This window comes from Lithobates pipiens, unplaced genomic scaffold (genome assembly GCF_037356315.1).
Source record: "Lithobates pipiens isolate NorthernLeopardFrog02 unplaced genomic scaffold, aLitPip1_a1.2 Scaffold_10, whole genome shotgun sequence".
NCBI lineage: Eukaryota > Metazoa > Chordata > Amphibia > Anura > Ranidae > Lithobates > Lithobates pipiens.
In genome coordinates this window covers 115876515-115896830 of record NW_027507686.1, presented here as the reverse complement: position 1 = coordinate 115896830, position 20316 = coordinate 115876515, and the positions used below count along the sequence as shown (strand labels likewise).

The 20316-nt window shown below is 59.5% G+C and overlaps 1 long non-coding RNA gene across 1 annotated transcript in view; it reads left to right on the top strand.

Annotated features, from left to right (window-relative positions):
- The first annotated feature begins 326 nt into the window (after positions 1-326).
- The window catches only part of LOC143942094 (uncharacterized), a 37603-nt gene continuing 17613 nt past the window's right edge, over positions 327-20316 (top strand). Inside the window, exon 1 of the long non-coding RNA XR_013264678.1 lies at positions 327-474. This is a non-coding gene — a long non-coding RNA (uncharacterized LOC143942094). The remainder of the gene's footprint in view (positions 475-20316) is intronic.

Sequence of the window (20316 nt, the reverse complement as noted above, 5' to 3'; positions counted from 1 at the left end):
GGGCCCCTGTCACGGAGGGTGTGGGGGGCCCCCTGTCATGGAGGGTGTGGGGGGCCCCTGTCACGGAGGGTGTCGGGGCCCCTGTCAGGGAGGGTGTTGGGGGGACCCTGTCACGGAGGGTGTGGGGGCCCCTGTCACGGAAGGTATGGTGGGTCACTACCTGGCATTTCTCTTCCCTCAGACCAGAAAGGAGGAGAGAAAACAATGACGGCTCATTACACCAGCCCGCCCCCATCCCGACACTGGACCCGCCCCCCCGTCAGGTGACATCGGTCATATGACACTTACTTTCTCTCCAATAGATGTGCTATGAAGAAGGGGGGGTGTAGTCTCCGGTTTGTCCTCTGTAGGGCGCTGTGTCCTCTCAAAACAGTCTCCGAAATGCACACTCCCTCTTTCTGACACACCAACAGCAACAAAATGGCGCCGCTCGGCCAGATAATTCGTTATGCTATCTTCATCTGATTGGCGGAGGTGAGCGTGCACATAATCTCCATGACAACGGGGGACACAGGCTGGTTGCATGTCACAGGGGTAGGCAAGTCTGGATGTCACACGGGGGCCAAGTCTGTCGGGGGGGGGGGGGCAGTCTAGATGTCCCACGGGGCAAGTCTGTCACCTGGTAGGGGCAAGTCTGTATGTCACATATGGGGGGGTGGCAAGTCTGGATGTCTTTTGGGGGCAAGTCTGGATTTCACCTGGGAGGGGGCAAGTCTGGATGTCACCCAGGGCAAGTCTGTCACCGTAGGGAGGGCAAGTCTGGATGTCACCGGGGGGCCAGTCTGGATGCCACAAGGGGGGGGCAGTCTGGGTGTCACAGGGGGTCAAGTCTGGATGTCACCTAGGGCAAGTCTGCCACAGGGGGGGGCAGTCTGGATGTCACACGGTGCAAGTCTGGATGCAACCGGGGGGCAGTCTGGATGTCACAGGGGGGGCAGTCTGGATGTCACATATGTTGGGGCAAGTCTGTATGTCATATATGGGGTGGGCAAATCTGTATGTCACATAGGGGGGGCAGTCTGGGTGTCACACGGGGCAAGTCTGTCACAGGGGGTCAAGTCTGGATGTCACCAGGGGGGTCAAGTCTGGATGTCACCCAGGGCAAGTCTGGCACGGGGGGGGCAGTCTGGATGTCACAGGGGGGGCAGTCTGGATGTCACGGGGGGGGGCAGTCTGGATGTCACGGGGGGGCAGTCTGGATGTCACATATGTTGGGGCAAGTCTGTATGTCACATATGGGGGGGGGCAAATCTGTATGTCACATAGGGGGGGCAAATCTGTATGTCACATGGGGGGGCAAATCTGTATGTCACATAGGGGGGCAAGTGCAAGTTTGGATGTCACACGGGGGGGGCAAGTCTGGATGTCACACAGGGGGGGCAAATCTGTATGTCACACAGGGGGGGGCAAATCTGTATGTCACACAGGGGGGGCAAATCTGTATGTCACACAGGGGGGGCAAATCTGTATGTCACACAGGGGGGGCAAATCTGTATGTCACTAGAGGGGGCAAGTCTGGATGTCACATGAGGGGGGGCAAGTCTGGATGTCACATGAGGGGGGCAAGTCTGAATGTCACATGAGGGGGGGCAAGTCTGGATGTCATATGAGGGGGGGCAAGTCTGGATGTCACATGAGGGGGGGCAAGTCTGGATGTCACATAGGGGGGAAGTCTGGATGTCACATTAGGGGGGGCAATCTGGATGTCACATTAGGGGGGGCAATCTGGATGTCACATATGGGGGGGCAAGTCTGGATGTCACATAGGGGGGGCAAGTCTGGATGTCACATGGGGGGGCAATCTGGATGTCACATATGGGGGGCAAGTCTGGATGTCACATATGGGGGGGCAAGTCTGGATGTCACATATGGGGGGGCAAGTCTGGATGTCACATATGGGGAGGCAATCTGGATGTCACATGGGGGGGAGCAAGTCTGGATGTCACATGGGGGGAGCAAGTCTGGATGTCACAGTGGGGGGGGCAAGTCTGGATGTCACAGTGGGGGGGAAGTCTGGATGTTGCAAGGGGGAGGCAAGTCTGGATGTCACCCAGGGCAAGTCTGTCACAGGGAGGGCAGTCTAGATGTCTCACGGGCAAGTCTGTCACGGGGGGGCAAGTCTGGATGTCACCCAGGGGTGTCAGTCTTAATTTCACAGGGGGCAAGTCTGGATGTCACATAGGGGAGAGGGGGGCAAGTCTGGATGTCACAGCGAGGGGGGGGCAAGTCTGGATGTCACAGCGAGGGGGGGCAAGTCTGGATGTCACAGCGAGGGGGGGGGCAAGTCTGGATGTCACAGCGAGGGGGAGGCAAGTCTGGATGTCACCCAGGGCAAGTCTGTCACAGGGAGGGCAGTCTGGATGTCTCTCGGTCAAGTCTGTCACGGGGGGGCAAGTCTTGATGTCACAGGGGGCAAGTCTGGATGTCACACGGGGCAAGTCTGTCACCTGGTGGGGGGCAAGCCTGGATGTCACATGGGGGGGCAAGTCTGGATGTCACAAAGGGGAGGGGGGGCAAGTCTGGATGTCACATAGGGGAGGAGGGGCAAGTCTGGATGTCACCAGGGGGATCAAGTCTGGATGTCACCCAGGGCAAGTCTGCCACAGGGGGGGGCAGTCTGGATGTCACACGGTGCAAGTCTGGATGCAACCGGGGGGGCAGTCTGGATGTCACAGGGGGGGCAGTCTGGATGTCACGGGGGGGGGCAGTCTGGATGTCACATATGTTGGGGCAAGTCTGGATGTCATATATGGGGTGGGCAAATCTGTATGTCACATAGGGTGGGCAAATCTGTATGTCACATAGGGGGGGCAGTCTGGGTGTCACACGGGGCAAGTCTGTCACAGGGGGTCAAGTCTGGATGTCACCAGGGGGGTCAAGTCTGGATGTCACCCAGGGCAAGTCTGCCACAGGGGGGGGCAGTCTGGATGTCACACGGTGCAAGTCTGGATGTCACAGGGGGGGGCAGTCTGGATGTCACAGGGGGGGGCAGTCTGGATGTCACAGGGGGGGCAGTCTGGATGTCACAGGGGGGGCAGTCTGGATGTCACAGGGGGGGGCAGTCTGGATGTCACATATGGGGGGGGCAAATCTGTATGTCACATAGGGGGGCAAATCTGTATGTCACATTAGGGGGGGCAAGTCTGTATGTCACATTAGGGGGGCAAGTCTGGATGTCACATTAGGGGGGGCAAGTCTGGATGTCACATAGGGGGGGCAAGTCTGGATGTCACATAGGGGGGGGCAAGTCTGGATGTCACATAGGGGGGCAAGTCTGGATGTCACATAGGAGGGGGCAAGTCTGGATGTCACATGGGGGGGGCAAGTCTGGATGTCACATGGGGGGCAAGTCTGGATGTCACATGGGGGGGCAAGTCTGGATGTCACATATGGGGGGGCAAGTCTGGATGTCACATATGGGGGGCAAGTCTGGATGTCACATATGGGGGGGCAAGTCTGGATGTCACATATGGGGGGGGCAAGTCTGGATGTCACATATGGGGAGGCAATCTGGATGTCACATGGGGGGGAGCAAGTCTGGATGTCACATGGGGGAGCAAGTCTGGATGTCACAGCGGGGGGGTCAAGTCTGGATGTCACAGTGTGGGGGCAAGTCTGGATGTTGCAAGGGGGAGGCAAGTCTGGATGTCACCCAGGGCAAGTCTGTCACAGGGAGGGCAGTCTGGATGTCTCACGGGCAAGTCTGTCACGGGGGGGCAAGTCTGGATGTCACCCGGGGGTGTCAGTCTTAATTTCACAGGGGGCAAGTCTGGATGTCACATGGGGGGGCAAGTCTGGATGTCACATGGGGGGCAAGTCTGGATGTCACATGGGGGGGCAAGTCTGGATGTCACATGGGGGGGCAAGTCTGGATGTCACATAGGGGGTGCAAGTCTGGATGTCACATAGGGGGTGCAAGTCTGGATGTCACATAGGGGGTGCAAGTCTGGATGTCACAGCGAGGGGGGGGCAAGTCTGGATGTCACAGCGAGGGGGGGGCAAGTCTGGATGTCACAGCGAGGGGGGGGCAAGTCTGGATGTCACAGCGAGGGGGGGGGCAAGTCTGGATGTCACAGCGAGGGGGGGGCAAGTCTGGATGTTACAAGGGGGAGGCAAGTCTGGATGTTGCAAGGGGGAGGCAAGTCTGGTTGTCACCCAGGGCAAGTTTGTCACAGGGAGGGCAAGTCTGGATGTCTCACGGGCAAGTCTGTCACGGGGGGCAGGTCTGGATGTCACCCGGGGGTGTCAGTCTTAATTTCACAGGGGGCAAGTCTGGATGTCACATAGGGGAGAGGGGGGCAAGTCTGGATGTCACATGGGGGGAGGGGGGGCAAGTCTGGATGTCACATGGGGGGGCAAGTCTGGATGTCACATGGGGGGGCAAGTCTGGATGTCACATAGGGGGGGCAAGTCTGGATGTCACAGCGAGGGGGGGCAAGTCTGGATGTCACAGCGAGGGGGGGGCAAGTCTGGATGTCACAGCGAGGGGGGGCAAGTCTGGATGTCACAGCGAGGGGGGGCACGTCTGGATTTCACAGCGAGGGGGGGCAAGTCTGGATGTCACAGCGAGGGGGGGGGCAAGTCTGGATGTTACAAGGGGGAGGCAAGTCTGGATGTCACCCAGGGCAAGTCTGTCACAGGGAGGGCAGTCTGGATGTCTCTCGGTCAAGTCTGTCACGGGGAGGGCAAGTCTTGATGTCACAGGGGGCAAGTCTGGATGTCACACGGGGCAAGTCTGTCACCTGGTGGGGGGCAAGTCTGGATGTCACATGGGGGGCAAGTCTGGATGTCACATGGGGGGCAAGTCTGGATGTCACATAGGGGGCAAGTCTGGATGTCACATAGGGGAGAGGGGGGGCAAGTCTGGATGTCACATAGGGGAGGGGGGGGGGCAAGTCTGCATGTCACATAGGGGAGGGGGGGCAAGTCTGCATGTCACATAGGGGAGGGGGGGCAAGTCGGCATGTCACATAGGGGAGGGGGGCAAGTCTGAATGTCACATAGGGGAGGGGGGGCAAGTCTGGATGTCACATATGGGGGGGCAAGTCTGGATGTCACATATGGGGGGCAAGTCTGGATGTCACATATGGGGGGGGCAAGTCTGGATGTCACATATGGGGGGGCAAGTCTGGATGTCACATATGGGGGGGGGCAAGTCTGGATGTCACATATGGGGGGGCAAGTCTGGATGTCACATATGGGGGGGCAAGTCTGGATGTCACATAGGAGGGGGCAAGTCTGGATGTCACATAGGAGGGGGCAAGTCTGGATGTCACATGGGGGGGCAAGTCTGGATGTCACATATGGGGGGGCAAGTCTGGATGTCACATATGGGGGGCAAGTCTGGATGTCACATATGGGGGGGCAAGTCTGGATGTCACATATGGGGGGGGGCAAGTATGGATGTCACATGGGGGGGGGCAAGTATGGATGTCACATGGGGGGAGCAAGTCTGGATGTCACATGGGGGGAGCAAGTCTGGATGTCACAGTGGGGGGGAGCAAGTCTGGATGTCACAGTGGGGGGGGCAAGTCTGGATGTCACAGTGTGGGGGAAGTCTGGATGTTGCAAGGGGGAGGCAAGTCTGGATGTCACCCAGGGCAAGTCTGTCACAGGGAGGGCAGTCTAGATGTCTCATGGGCAAGTCTGTCATGGGGGGCAAGTCTGGATGTCATCCGGGGGTGTCAGTCTTAATTTCACTGGGGGCAAGTCTGGATGTCACAGCGAGGGGGGGGCAAGTCTGGATGTCACAGCAAGGGGGGGCAAGTCTGGATTTCACAGCGGGGGGGGGGGGGGGGCAAGTCTGGATGTTACAAGGGGGAGGCAAGTCTGGATGTCACCCAGGGCAAGTCTGTCACAGGGAGGGCAGTCTGGATGTCTCTCGGTCAAGTCTGTCACGGGGGGGCAAGTCTTGATGTCACAGGGGGCAAGTCTGGATGTCACACGGGGCAAGTCTGTCACCTGGTGGGGGGCAAGTCTGGATGTCACATGGGGGGGCAAGTCTGGATGTCACATAGGGGAGGGGGGGCAAGTCTGGATGTCACATAGGGGAGGGGGGGGGCAAGTCTGGATGTCACCAGGGGGGTCAAGTCTGGATGTCACCCAGGGCAAGTCTGCCACAGGGGGGGCAGTCTGGATGTCACACGGTGCAAGTCTGGATGCAACCGGGGGGGCAGTCTGGATGTCACAGGGGGGGCAGTCTGGATGTCACAGGGGGGGCAGTCTGGATGTCACAGGGGGGGCAGTCTGGATGTCACATATGTTGGGGCAAGTCTGGATGTCATATATGGGGTGGGCAAATCTGTATGTCACATAGGGTGGGCAAATCTGTATGTCACATGGGGGGGGGCAAGTCTGGATGTCACATGGGGGGCCATCTGGATGTCACATATGGGGGGCAAGTCTGTCACAGGGGGTCAAGTCTGGATGTCACCAGGGGGGTCAAGTCTGGATGTCACCCAGGGCAAGTCTGCCACAGGGGGGGCAGTCTGGATGTCACACGGTGTAAGTCTGGATGTCACAGGGGGGGCAGTCTGGATGTCACAGGGGGGGGGGGCAGTCTGGATGTCACAGGGGGGGGCAGTCTGGATGTCACAGGGGGGGGCAGTCTGGATGTCACAGGGGGGGGCAGTCTGGATGTCACAGGGGTGGCAGTCTGGATGTCACATATGTTGGGGCAAGTCTGGATGTCACATATGTTGGGGCAAGTCAGTATGTCACATATGGGGGGGCAAATCTGTATGTCACATATGGGGGGGCAAATCTGTATGTCACATAGGGGGGGCAAATCTGTATGTCACATAGGGGGGGCAAGTGCAAGTTTGGATGTCACATAGGGGGGGCAAGTCTGGATGTCACATAGGGGGGGCAAATCTGTATGTCACACAGGGGGGGCAAATCTGTATGTCACACAGGGGGGCAAATCTGTATGTCACACAGGGGGGGGCAAGTCAGGATGTCACATGAGGGGGGGCAAGTCTGGATGTCACATAGGGGGGGAAGTCTGGATGTCACATTAGGGGGGCAATCTGGATGTCACATTAGGGGGGGCAATCTGGATGTCACATTTCATAGTTTCATAGTTAGTAAGGTTGAATAAAGACACCAGTCCATCCAGTTCAACCTGAGTGAGTGTCTACAACTGTCCCCATCCCTGTACACTGCACACTCACACCAGTCCCTACCCTCAAGGAGCCCACAATCCTAGGCCCCTATTCATATACTAGGGCCAATTTTGGACAGAAGCCAATTAACCTACCTGCATGTCTTTGGATTGTGGGAGGAAACCGGAGTACCCGGAGGAAACCTACGCAGGCACAGGGAGAACATGCAAACTCCAGGCAGGTAGTGTCGTGGTTGGGATTTGAACCAGCGACCCTTCTTACTGCTAGGTGAGAGTGCTAACCACTACACCACTGTGCTGCCCACATTAGGGGGGGCAAATCTGGATGTCACATAGGGGGGGCAAGTCTGGATGTCACATGGGGGGGGAAGTCTGGATGTCACATAGGGGGGGCAAGTCTGGATGTCACATAGGGGGAGGCAATCTGGATGTCACATATGGGGGGCAAGTCTGGATGTCACATATGGGGGGCAAATCTGGATGTCACATATGGGGAGGCAATCTGGATGTCACATGGGGGGCAAGTCTGGATGTCACATGGGGGGCAAGTCTGGATGTCACATGGGGGGGGGCAAGTCTGGATGTCACATGGGGGGGCCATCTGGATGTCACATATGGGGGGCAAGTCTGGATGTCACATATGGGGGGCAAGTCTGGATGTCACATATGGGGGGCAAGTCTGGATGTCACATATGGGGGGCAAGTCTGGATGTCACATATGGGGGGGAAATCTGGATGTCACATATGGGGAGGCAATCTGGATGTCACATATGGGGAGGCAATCTGGATGTCACATATGGGGGGCAAGTCTGGATGTCACATATGGGGGGCAAGTCTGGATGTCACATATGGGGAGGCAATCTGGATGTCACATATGGGGAGGCAATCTGGATGTCACATATGGGGAGGCAATCTGGATGTCACATGGGGGGAGCAAGTCTGGATGTCACATGGGGGAGCAAGTCTGGATGTCAGTGTGGGGGCAAGTCTGGATGTTGCAAGGGGGAGGCAAGTCTTGATGTCACCCGGGGGTGTCAGTCTTAATTTCACAGGGGGCAAGTCTGGATGTCACATAGGGGAGGGGGGGCAAGTCTGGATGTCACATGGGGGGGCAAGTCTGGATGTCACAGCGAGGGGGGGCAAGTCTGGATGTCACAGCGAGGGGGGGCAAGTCTGGATGTCACAGCAAGGGGGGGCAAGTCTGGATGTCACAGCAAGGGGGGGCAAGTCTGGATGTCACAGCAAGGGGGGGCAAGTCTGGATGTCACAGCGAGGGGGGGTAAGTTTGGATGTTACAAGGGGGAGGCAAGTCTGGATGTCACCCAGGGCAAGTCTGTCACAGGGAGGGCAGTCTGGATGTCTCATGGCAACTCTGTCACAGGGGGCAAGTCTGGATGTCACACGGGGAAAATCTGTCACCTGGTGGGGGCAAGTCTGGATGTCACATGGGGGGGCAAGTCTGGATGCCACATGGGGGGGCAAGTCTGGATGTCACATAGGGGAGGGCAAGTCTGCCTGTCACATAGTGGAGGGGGGGCAAGTCTGGATGTCACATAGGGGAGAGGGGCAAGTTTGGATGTCACACGGGGCAAGTCTGTTACTAAGTGGCCAGTCTGGATGTCACACGGTGGCCATTCTGGATGTCACACGGTGGCCAGTCTGGATGTCACATGGTGGCAAGTCTGGATGTCACAGCGGGGGGGGGGGCAAGTCTGGATGTCACAGCGGGGGGGGGGCAAGTCTGGATGTCACAGAGAGGGGGCAAGTCTGGATGTTACAAGGGGGAGGCAAGTCTGGATGTCACCCAGGGCAAGTCTGTCACAGGGAGGGCAGTCTGGATGTCTCACGAGCAAGTCTGTCACGGGGGGGGACAAGTCTGGATGTCACCCGGGGGTGGCAGTCTTGATGTCACGGGGGGGCAAGTCTGGATGTCACACGGGGCAAGTCTGTCACCTGGTGGGGGGCAAGTCTGGATGTCACATGGGGGGCAAGTCTGGATGTCACATAGGGGAGGGGGGCAAGTCTGGATGTCACATAGGGGAGGGGGGGCAAGTCTGATTGTCACATAGGGGGGGCAAGTCTGGATGTCACATAGGGGGGGCAAGTCTGGATGTCACAGCGAGGGGGGGGGTCAAGTTTGGATGTCACAGCGAGGGGGGGGGGGGCAAGTCTGGATGTCACAGCAAGGGGGGGGCAAGTCTGGATGTCACAGCGAGGGGGGGCAAGTCTGGATGTCACAGCGAGGGGGGGGGCAAGTCTGGATGTCACAGCGAGGGGGGGCAAGTCTGGATGTTACAAGGGGGAGGCAAGTCTGGATGTCACCCAGGGCAAGTCTGTCACAGGGAGGGCAGTCTGGATGTCTCACGGGCAAGTCTGTCACAGGGGGCAAGTCTGTATGTCACCCAGGGCAAGTCTGTCACAGGGACGGCAGTCTGGATGTCTCATGGGCAAGTCTGTCACAGGGGGCAAGTCTGGATGTCACCTGGTAGGGGGCAAGTCTGGATGTCACCTGGTAGGGGGCAAGTCTGGATGTCACCTGGTAGGGGGCAAGTCTGGATGTCACCTGGTAGGGGGCAAGTCTGGATGTCACCTGGTAGGGGGCAAGTCTGGATGTCACCTGGTGGGGGGGCAAGTCTGGATGTCACCTGGTGGGGGGGCAAGTCTGGATGTCACCTGGTGGGGGGGCAAGTCTGGATGTCACCTGGTGGGGGGGCAAGTCTGGATGTCACCTGGTGGGGGGGCAAGTCTGCATGTCACCTGGTGGGGGGGCAAGTCTGGATGTCACCTGGTGGGGAGCAAGTCTGGATGTCACCTGGTGGGGAGCAAGTCTGGATGTCACCTGGGGGGCAAGTCTGCATGTCACATAGCGGAGGGGGGGCAAGTCTGGATGTCACATAGCGGAGGGGGGGCAAGTCTGGATGTCACATAGGGGAGGGGGGGAAGTCTGGATGTCACCAGGGGGGTCAAGTCTGGATGTCACCCAGGGCAAGTCTGCCACAGGGGGGGCAGTCTGGATGTCACACGGTGCAAGTCTGGATGCAACCGGGGGAGCAGTCTGGATGTCACAGGGGGGGCAGTCTGGATGTCACATATGTTGGGGCAAGTCTGTATGTCACATATGGGGTGGGCAAATCTGTATGTCACATGGGGTGGGCAAATCTGTATGTCACATAGGGTGGGCAAATCTGTATGTCACATAGGGTGGGCAAATCTGTATGTCACATAGGGGGGGCAAATCTGTATGTCACATAGGGGAGGGCAAGTCTGGATGTCACATAGGGGGGGGGGCAATCTGGATGTCACATATGGGGGGGGGGGCAATCTGGATGTCACAGTAGGGGGGACAATCTGGATGTCACAGTAGGGGGGCAATCTGGATGTCACAGTAGGGGGGGCAATCTGGATGTCACATTAGGGGGGGCAATCTGGATGTCACATTAGGGGGGGCAATCTGGATGTCACATTAGGGGGGGCAATCTGGATGTCACATTAGGGGGGGCAATCTGGATGTCACATTTGGGGGGGCAATCTGGATGTCACATTTGGGGGGGCAATCTGGATGTCACATATGGGGGGGAGCAAGTCTGGATGTCACAGTGGGAGGGGGGCAAGTCTGGATGTCACAATAGGGGAGGCAATCTGGATGTCACATTAGGGGGGGCAATCTGGATGTCACATTAAGGGGGGCAATCTGGATGTCACATTAGGTGGGTAATCTGGATGTCACATAGGGGGGGCAAGTCTGGATGTCACATGGGGGGGGCAAGTCTGGATGTCACATATGGGGGGGGGGCAATCTGGATGTCACATATGGGGGGGAACAAGTCTGGATGTCACAGTGGGGGGGGCAAGTCTGGATGTCACATAGGGGGGGCAAGTCTGGATGTCACATAGGGGGGGCAAGTCTGGATGTCACATAGGGGGGGGCAATCTGGATGTCACAGTAGGGGGGCAATCTGGATGTCACAGTAGGGGGGCAATCTGGATGTCACAGTAGGGGGGGGGGCAATCTGGATGTCACAGTAGGGGGGGCAATCTGGATGTCACATTAGGGGGGGGCAATCTGGATGTCACATTAGGGGGGGCAATCTGGATGTCACATTAGGGGGGGCAATCTGGATGTCACATTAGGGGGGCAATCTGGATGTCACATTTGGGGGGGCAATCTGGATGTCACATTTGGGGGGGCAATCTGGATGTCACATTTGGGGGGGCAATCTGGATGTCACATATGGGGGGGAGCAAGTCTGGATGTCACAGTGGGAGGGGGGCAAGTCTGGATGTCACAATAGGGGGGGGCAATCTGGATGTCACATTAGGGGGGGCAATCTGGATGTCACATTAAGGGGGGCAAGTCTGGATGTCACATAGGAGGGGGCAAGTCTGAATGTCACATAGGAGGGGGCAAGTCTGGATGTCACATAGGAGGGGGCAAGTCTGGATGTCACATAGGAGGGGGCAAGTCTGGATGTCACATAGGAGGGGGCAAGTCTAGATGTCACATAGGAGGGGGCAAGTCTGGATGTCACATAGGGGGGGCAAGTCTGGATGTCACACATGGGGGGGGCAAGTATGGATGTCACAGTTGGGGGGGGGGCAAGTCTGGATGTCACAGTGGGGGGGGGCAAGTCTGGATGTCACAGTGGAGGGGGGCAGTCTGGATTTGACAGCGGGGGGGCAAGTCTGGATGTCACAGTGGGGGGGCAAGTCTGGATGTCACAGTGGGGGGGCAAGTCTGGATGTTGCAAGGGGGAGGCAAGTCTGGATGTCACCCAGGGCAAGTCTGTCACGGGGGGCAAGTCTGGATGTCACCCGGGGGTGTCAGTCTTAATTTCACAGGGGGCAAGTCTGGATGTCACACAGGGGAGAGGGGGGCAAGTCTGGATGTCACATAGGGGAGGGGGGCAAGTCTGGATGTCACACGGGGCAAGTCTGGATGTCACAGCGAGGGGGGGGGGCAATCTGGATGTCACATTGGGGGGGCAATCTGGATGTCACATTGGGGGGGCAATCTAGATGTCACATTGGGGGAGGCAATCTGGATGTCACATATGGGGGAGCAAGTCTGGATGTCACAGTGGGGGGGGCAAGTCTGGATGTCACAGCGGGGGGGGGGCAAGTCTGTATCTCACATGGGGGAGCAAGTCTGGATGTCACAGCGGGGGGGGGGCAAGTCTGGATGTTACAAGGGGGAGACAAGTCTGGATGTCACCCAGGGGAAGTCTGTCACAGGCAGGGCAGTCTGGATGTCTCACGGGCAAGTCTGTCACGGGGGGGGGCAAGTCTGGATGTCACCCGGGGGTGGCAGTCTTGATTTCACAGGGGGCAAGTCTGGATGTCACATAGGGGAGAGGGGGGCAACTCTGGATGTCACATAGGGGGGGCAAGTCTGGATGTCACATAGGGGAGGGGAGGAGGGCAAGTCTGGATGTCACATAGGGGAGGGGGGGCAAGTCTGGATGTCACATAGGGGGGCAAGTCTGGATGTCACAGCGAGGGGGGTCAAGTCTGGATGTCACAGCGAGGGGGGGGGGTCAAGTCTGGAGGTCACAGCGAGGGGGGGCAAGTCTAGATGTCACAGCGAGGGGGGGCAAGTCTGGATGTTACAAGGGGGAGGCAAGTCTGGATGTCACCCAGGGCAAGTCTGTCACAGGGAGGGAAGTCTGGATGTCACATAGGGGAGGGGGGGAGGGCAAGTCTGGATGTCACATAGGGGAGGGGGGGCAAGTCTGGATTTCACATGGGGGGGCAAGTCTGGATGTCACATGGGGGGGCAAGTCTGGATGTCACATAGGGGGGGCAAGTCTGGATGTCACATAGGGGGGGCAAGTCTGGATGTCACATAAGGGGGTCAAGTCTGGATGTCACAGCGAGGAGGGGGTCAAGTCTGGATGTCACAGCGAGGGGGGGGGCAAGTCTGGATGTCATAGCGAGGGGGGGCAAGACTGGATGTCACAGCGAGGGGGGGGCAAGTCTGGATGTTACAAGGGGGAGGCAAGTCTGGATGTCACCCAGGGCAAGTCTATCACAGGGAGGGCAGTCTGGATGTCTCACGGGCAAGTCTGTCACGGGGGGGCAAGTCTGTATGTTACCCAGGGCAAGTCTGTCACAGGGACGGCAGTCTGCATGTCTCACGGGCAAGTCTGTCACAGGGGGGCAAGTCTGGATGTCACACGGGGCAAATCTGTCACCTGGTGGGGGGCAAGTCTGGATGTCACATGGGGGGGCAAGTCTGGATGTCACAGCGGGGGGGGCAAGTCTGGATGTCACAGCGGGGGGGCAAGTCTGGATGTTACAAGGGGGTGGCAAGTCTGGATGTCACCCAGGGCAAGTCTGTCACGGGGGGACAAGTCTGGATGTCACCCGGGGTGGCAGTCTTGCTGTCACACGGGGCAAGTCTGTCACCTGGTGGGGGGCAAGTCTGGATGTCACATGGGGGGCAAGTCTGGATGTCACATAGGGGAGGGGGGAAAGTCTGGATGTCACATAGGGGAGGGGGGGGCAAGTCTGGATGTCACATAGGGGGGGGCAAGTCTGGATGTCACAGCGAGGGGGGGTCAAGTCTGGATGTCACAGCGAGGGGGGGGCAAGTCTGGATGTCACAGCGAGGGGGGGCAAGTCTGGATGTCACAGTGAGGGGGGGCAAGTCTGGATGTCACAGTGGGGGGGGCAAGTCTGGATGTCACAGCGAGGGGGGGCGAGTCTGGATGTCACAGCGAGGGGGGGCGAGTCTGGATGTCACAGCGAGGGGGGGCAAGTCTGGATGTCACAGCGAGGGGGGGCAAGTCTGGATGTTACAAGGGGGAGGCAAGTCTGGATGTCACCCAGGGCAAGTCTGTCACAGGGAGGGCAGTCTGGATGTCTCACGGGCAAGTCTGTCACAGGGGGCAAGTCTGTATGTCACCCAGGGCAAGTCTGTCACAGGGACGGCAGTCTGGATGTCTCACGGGCAAGTCTGTCACAGGGGGCAAGTCTGGATGTCACACGGGGCAAGTCTGGATGTCACCTGGTGGGGGGCAAGTCTGGATGTCACCTGGTGGGGGGCAAGTCTGGATGTCACCTGGTGGGGGGCAAGTCTGGATGTCATCTGGTGGGGGGGCAAGTCTGGATGTCACAGCGAGGGGGGGCAAGTCTGGATGTCACAGCGAGGGGGGGCAAGTCTGGATGTCACAGCGAGGGGGGGGGCAAGTCTGGATGTCACAGCGGGGGGGGCAAGTCTGGATGTCACAGCGGGGGGGCAAGTCTGGATGTTACAAGGGGGTGGCAAGTCTGGATGTCACCCAGGGCAAGTCTGTCACGGGGGGGACAAGTCTGGATGTCACCCGGGGTGGCAGTCTTGCTGTCACACGGGGCAAGTCTGTCACCTGGTGGGGGGCAAGTCTGGATGTCACATGGGGGGCAAGTCTGGATGTCACATAGGGGAGGGGGGAAAGTCTGGATGTCACATAGGGGAGGGGGGGGGCAAGTCTGGATGTCACATAGGGGGGGGCAAGTCTGGATGTCACAGCGAGGGGGGGGTCAAGTCTGGATGTCACAGCGAGGGGGGGGCAAGTCTGGATGTCACAGCGAGGGGGGGCAAGTCTGGATGTCACAGTGAGGGGGGGCAAGTCTGGATGTCACAGTGGGGGGGGCAAGTCTGGATGTCACAGCGAGGGGGGGCGAGTCTGGATGTCACAGCGAGGGGGGGCGAGTCTGGATGTCACAGCGAGGGGGGGCAAGTCTGGATGTCACAGCGAGGGGGGGCAAGTCTGGATGTTACAAGGGGGAAGCAAGTCTGGATGTCACCCAGGGCAAGTCTGTCACAGGGAGGGCAGTCTGGATGTCTCACGGGCAAGTCTGTCACAGGGGGCAAGTCTGTATGTCACCCAGGGCAAGTCTGTCACAGGGACGGCAGTCTGGATGTCTCACGGGCAAGTCTGTCACAGGGGGCAAGTCTGGATGTCACACGGGGCAAGTCTGGATGTCACCTGGTGGGGGGCAAGTCTGGATGTCACCTGGTGGGGGGCAAGTCTGGATGTCACCTGGTGGGGGGCAAGTCTGGATGTCATCTGGTGGGGGGGCAAGTCTGGATGTCACAGCGAGGGGGGGCAAGTCTGGATGTCACAGCGAGGGGGGGCAAGTCTGGATGTCACAGCGGGGGGGGCAAGTCTGGATGTCACAGCGGGGGGGCAAGTCTGGATGTTACAAGGGGGTGGCAAGTCTGGATGTCACCCAGGGCAAGTCTGTCACGGGGGGGACAAGTCTGGATGTCACCCGGGGTGGCAGTCTTGCTGTCACACGGGGCAAGTCTGTCACCTGGTGGGGGGCAAGTCTGGATGTCACATGGGGGGCAAGTCTGGATGTCACATAGGGGAGGGGGGAAAGTCTGGATGTCACATAGGGGAGGGGGGGGCAAGTCTGGATGTCACATAGGGGGGGGCAAGTCTGGATGTCACAGCGAGGGGGGGGTCAAGTCTGGATGTCACAGCGAGGGGGGGGCAAGTCTGGATGTCACAGCGAGGGGGGGCAAGTCTGGATGTCACAGTGAGGGGGGCAAGTCTGGATGTCACAGTGGGGAGGGCAAGTCTGGATGTCACAGCGAGGGGGGGCGAGTCTGGATGTCACAGCGAGGGGGGGCGAGTCTGGATGTCACAGCGAGGGGGGGCAAGTCTGGATGTCACAGCGAGGGGGGGCAAGTCTGGATGTTACAAGGGGGAAGCAAGTCTGGATGTCACCCAGGGCAAGTCTGTCACAGGGAGGGCAGTCTGGATGTCTCACGGGCAAGTCTGTCACAGGGGGCAAGTCTGTATGTCACCCAGGGCAAGTCTGTCACAGGGACGGCAGTCTGGATGTCTCACGGGCAAGTCTGTCACAGGGGGCAAGTCTGGATGTCACACGGGGCAAGTCTGGATGTCACCTGGTGGGGGGCAAGTCTGGATGTCACCTGGTGGGGGGCAAGTCTGGATGTCACCTGGTGGGGGGCAAGTCTGGATGTCATCTGGTGGGGGGGCAAGTCTGGATGTCACAGCGAGGGGGGGCAAGTCTGGATGTCACAGCGAGGGGGGGCAAGTCTGGATGTCACAGCGAGGGGGGGGGCAAGTCTGGATGTCACAGCGAGGGGGGGCAAGTCTGGATGTCACAGCGAGGGGGGGGGCAAGTCTGGATGTCACAGCGAGGGGGGGGCAAGTCTGGATGTCACAGCGAGGGGGGGCAAGTCTGGATGTCACAGCGAGGGGGGGGGGCAAGTCTGGATGTTACAAGGGGGAGGCAAGTCTGGATGTCACCCAGGGCAAGTCTATCACAGGGAGGGCAGTCTGGATGTCTCACGGGCAAGTCTGTCACGGGGGGGCAAGTCTGTATGTTACCCAGGGCAAGTCTGTCACAGGGACGGCAGTCTGCATGTCTCACGGGCAAGTCTGTCACAGGGGGGCAAGTCTGGATGTCACACGGGGCAAATCTGTCACCTGGTGGGGGGCAAGTCTGGATGTCACATGGGGGGGCAAGTCTGGATGTCACAGCGGGGGGGGCAAGTCTGGATGTCACAGAGAGGGGGCAAGTCTGGATGTTACAAGGGGGTGGCAAGTCTGGATGTCACCCAGGGCAAGTCTGTCACGGGGGGGACAAGTCTGGATGTCACCCGGGGTGGCAGTCTTGCTGTCACACGGGGCAAGTCTGTCACCTGGTGGGGGGCAAGTCTGGATGTCACATGGGGGCAAGTCTGGATGTCACATAGGGGAGGGGGGCAAGTCTGGATGTCACATAGGGGAAGGGGGGGCAAGTCTGGATGTCACATAGGGGGGGGCAAGTCTGGATGTCACAGCGAGGGGGGGGTCAAGTCTGGATGTCACAGCGAGGGGGGCAAGTCTGGATGTCACAGCGAGGGGGGGGCAAGTCTGGATGTCACAGTGAGGGGGGGCAAGTCTGGATGTCACAGTGGGGGGGGCAAGTCTGGATGTCACAGCGAGGGGGGGCGAGTCTGGATGTCACAGCGAGGGGGGGTGAGTCTGGATGTCACAGCGAGGGGGGGCAAGTCTGGATGTCACAGCGAGGGGGGGCAAGTCTGGATGTTACAAGGGGGAGGCAAGTCTGGATGTCACCCAGGGCAAGTCTGTCACAGGGAGGGCAGTCTGGATGTCTCACGGGCAAGTCTGTCACAGGGGGCAAGTCTGTATGTCACCCAGGGCAAGTCTGTCACAGGGACGGCAGTCTGGATGTCTCATGGGCAAGTCTGTCACAGGGGGCAAGTCTGGATGTCACACGGGGCAAGTCTGGATGTCACCTGGTGGGGGGCAAGTCTGGATGTCACCTGGTGGGGGGCAAGTCTGGATGTCACCTGGTGGGGGGCAAGTCTGGATGTCATCTGGTGGGGTGGGCAAGTCTGGATGTCATCTGGTTGGGGGGCAAGTCTGGATGTCACCTGGTGGGGGGCAAGTCTGGATGTCACCTGGTAGGGGGCAAGTCTGGATGTCACCTGGTGGGGGGCAAGTCTGGATGTCACATGGGGGGGCAAGTCTGGATGTCACACCGGGGGGGCAAGTCTGGATGTCACAGCGGGGGGCAAGTCTGGATGTTACAAGGGGGTGGCAAGTCTGGATGTCACCCAGGGCAAGTCTGTCACGGGGGGACAAGTCTGGATGTCACCCGGGGTGGCAGTCTTGCTGTCACACGGGGCAAGTCTGTCACCTGGTGGGGGGCAAGTCTGGATGTCACATGGGGGGCAAGTCTGGATGTCACATAGGGGAGGGGGGCAAGTCTGGATGTCACATAGGGGAGGGGGGGGCAAGTCTGGATGTCACATAGGGGGGGGCAAGTCTGGATGTCACAGCGAGGGGGGGGTCAAGTCTGGATGTCACAGCGAGGGGGGGGCAAGTCTGGATGTCACAGCGAGGGGGGGGCAAGTCTGGATGTCACAGTGAGGGGGGGCAAGTCTGGATGTCACAGTGGGGGGGCAAGTCTGGATGTCACAGCGAGGGGGGGCGAGTCTGGATGTCACAGCGAGGGGGGGCGAGTCTGGATGTCACAGCGAGGGGGGGCAAGTCTGGATGTCACAGCGAGGGGGGGCAAGTCTGGATGTTACAAGGGGGAGGCAAGTCTGGATGTCACCCAGGGCAAGTCTGTCACAGGGAGGGCAGTCTGGATGTCTCACGGGCAAGTCTGTCACAGGGGGCAAGTCTGTATGTCACCCAGGGCAAGTCTGTCACAGGGACGGCAGTCTGGATGTCTCACGGGCAAGTCTGTCACAGGGGGCAAGTCTGGATGTCACACGGGGCAAGTCTGGATGTCACCTGGTGGGGGGCAAGTCTGGATGTCACCTGGTGGGGGGCAAGTCTGGATGTCACCTGGTGGGGGGCAAGTCTGGATGTCATCTGGTGGGGGGGCAAGTCTGGATGTCACAGCGAGGGGGGGCAAGTCTGGATGTCACAGCGAGGGGGGGGCAAGTCTGGATGTCACAGCGAGGGGGGGGGGCAAGTCTGGATGTCACAGCGAGGGGGGGGGCAAGTCTGGATGTCACAGCGAGGGGGGGCAAGTCTGGATGTCACAGCGAGGGGGGGGGCAAGTCTGGATGTCACAGCGAGGGGGGGGCAAGTCTGGATGTCACAGCGAGGGGGGGGCAAGTCTGGATGTCACAGCGAGGGGGGGGGGCAAGTCTGGATGTTACAAGGGGGAGGCAAGTCTGGATGTCACCCAGGGCAAGTCTATCACAGGGAGGGCAGTCTGGATGTCTCACGGGCAAGTCTGTCACGGGGGGGCAAGTCTGTATGTTACCCAGGGCAAGTCTGTCACAGGGACGGCAGTCTGCATGTCTCACGGGCAAGTCTGTCACAGGGGGGCAAGTCTGGATGTCACACGGGGCAAATCTGTCACCTGGTGGGGGGCAAGTCTGGATGTCACATGGGGGGGCAAGTCTGGATGTCACAGCGGGGGGGGCAAGTCTGGATGTCACAGAGAGGGGGCAAGTCTGGATGTTACAAGGGGGTGGCAAGTCTGGATGTCACCCAGGGCAAGTCTGTCACGGGGGGGACAAGTCTGGATGTCACCCGGGGTGGCAGTCTTGCTGTCACACGGGGCAAGTCTGTCACCTGGTGGGGGGCAAGTCTGGATGTCACATGGGGGGCAAGTCTGGATGTCACATAGGGGAGGGGGGCAAGTCTGGATGTCACATAGGGGAAGGGGGGGCAAGTCTGGATGTCACATAGGGGGGGGCAAGTCTGGATGTCACAGCGAGGGGGGGGTCAAGTCTGGATGTCACAGCGAGGGGGGGGCAAGTCTGGATGTCACAGCGAGGGGGGGGCAAGTCTGGATGTCACAGTGAGGGGGGGCAAGTCTGGATGTCACAGTGGGGGGGGCAAGTCTGGATGTCACAGCGAGGGGGGGCGAGTCTGGATGTCACAGCGAGGGGGGGCGAGTCTGGATGTCACAGCGAGGGGGGGCAAGTCTGGATGTCACAGCGAGGGGGGGCAAGTCTGGATGTTACAAGGGGGAGGCAAGTCTGGATGTCACCCAGGGCAAGTCTGTCACAGGGAGGGCAGTCTGGATGTCTCACGGGCAAGTCTGTCACAGGGGGCAAGTCTGTATGTCACCCAGGGCAAGTCTGTCACAGGGACGGCAGTCTGGATGTCTCATGGGCAAGTCTGTCACAGGGGGCAAGTCTGGATGTCACACGGGGCAAGTCTGGATGTCACCTGGTGGGGGGCAAGTCTGGATGTCACCTGGTGGGGGGCAAGTCTGGATGTCACCTGGTGGGGGGGGCAAGTCTGGATGTCATCTGGTGGGGGGGGGCAAGTCTGGATGTCATCTGGTTGGGGGGCAAGTCTGGATGTCACCTGGTGGGGGGCAAGTCTGGATGTCACCTGGTAGGGGGCAAGTCTGGATGTCACCTGGTGGGGGGCAAGTCTGGATGTCACCTGGTGGGGGGCAAGTCTGGATGTCACCTGGTGGGGGGCAAGTCTGGATGTCACCTGGGGGGGCAAGTCTGGATGTCACCTGGGGGGGGGGGCAAGTCTGGATGTCACCTGGGGGGGGGGCAAGTATGGATGTCACCTGGGGGGGGGCAAGTCTGGATGTCACCTGGGGGGGGCAAGTCTGGATGTCACCTGGTGGGGGGCAAGTCTGGATGTCACCTGGTGGGGGGCAAGTCTGGATGTCACCTGGTGGGGGGCAAGTCTGGATGTCACCTGGTGGGGGGCAAGTCTGGATGTCACCTGGGGGGGCAA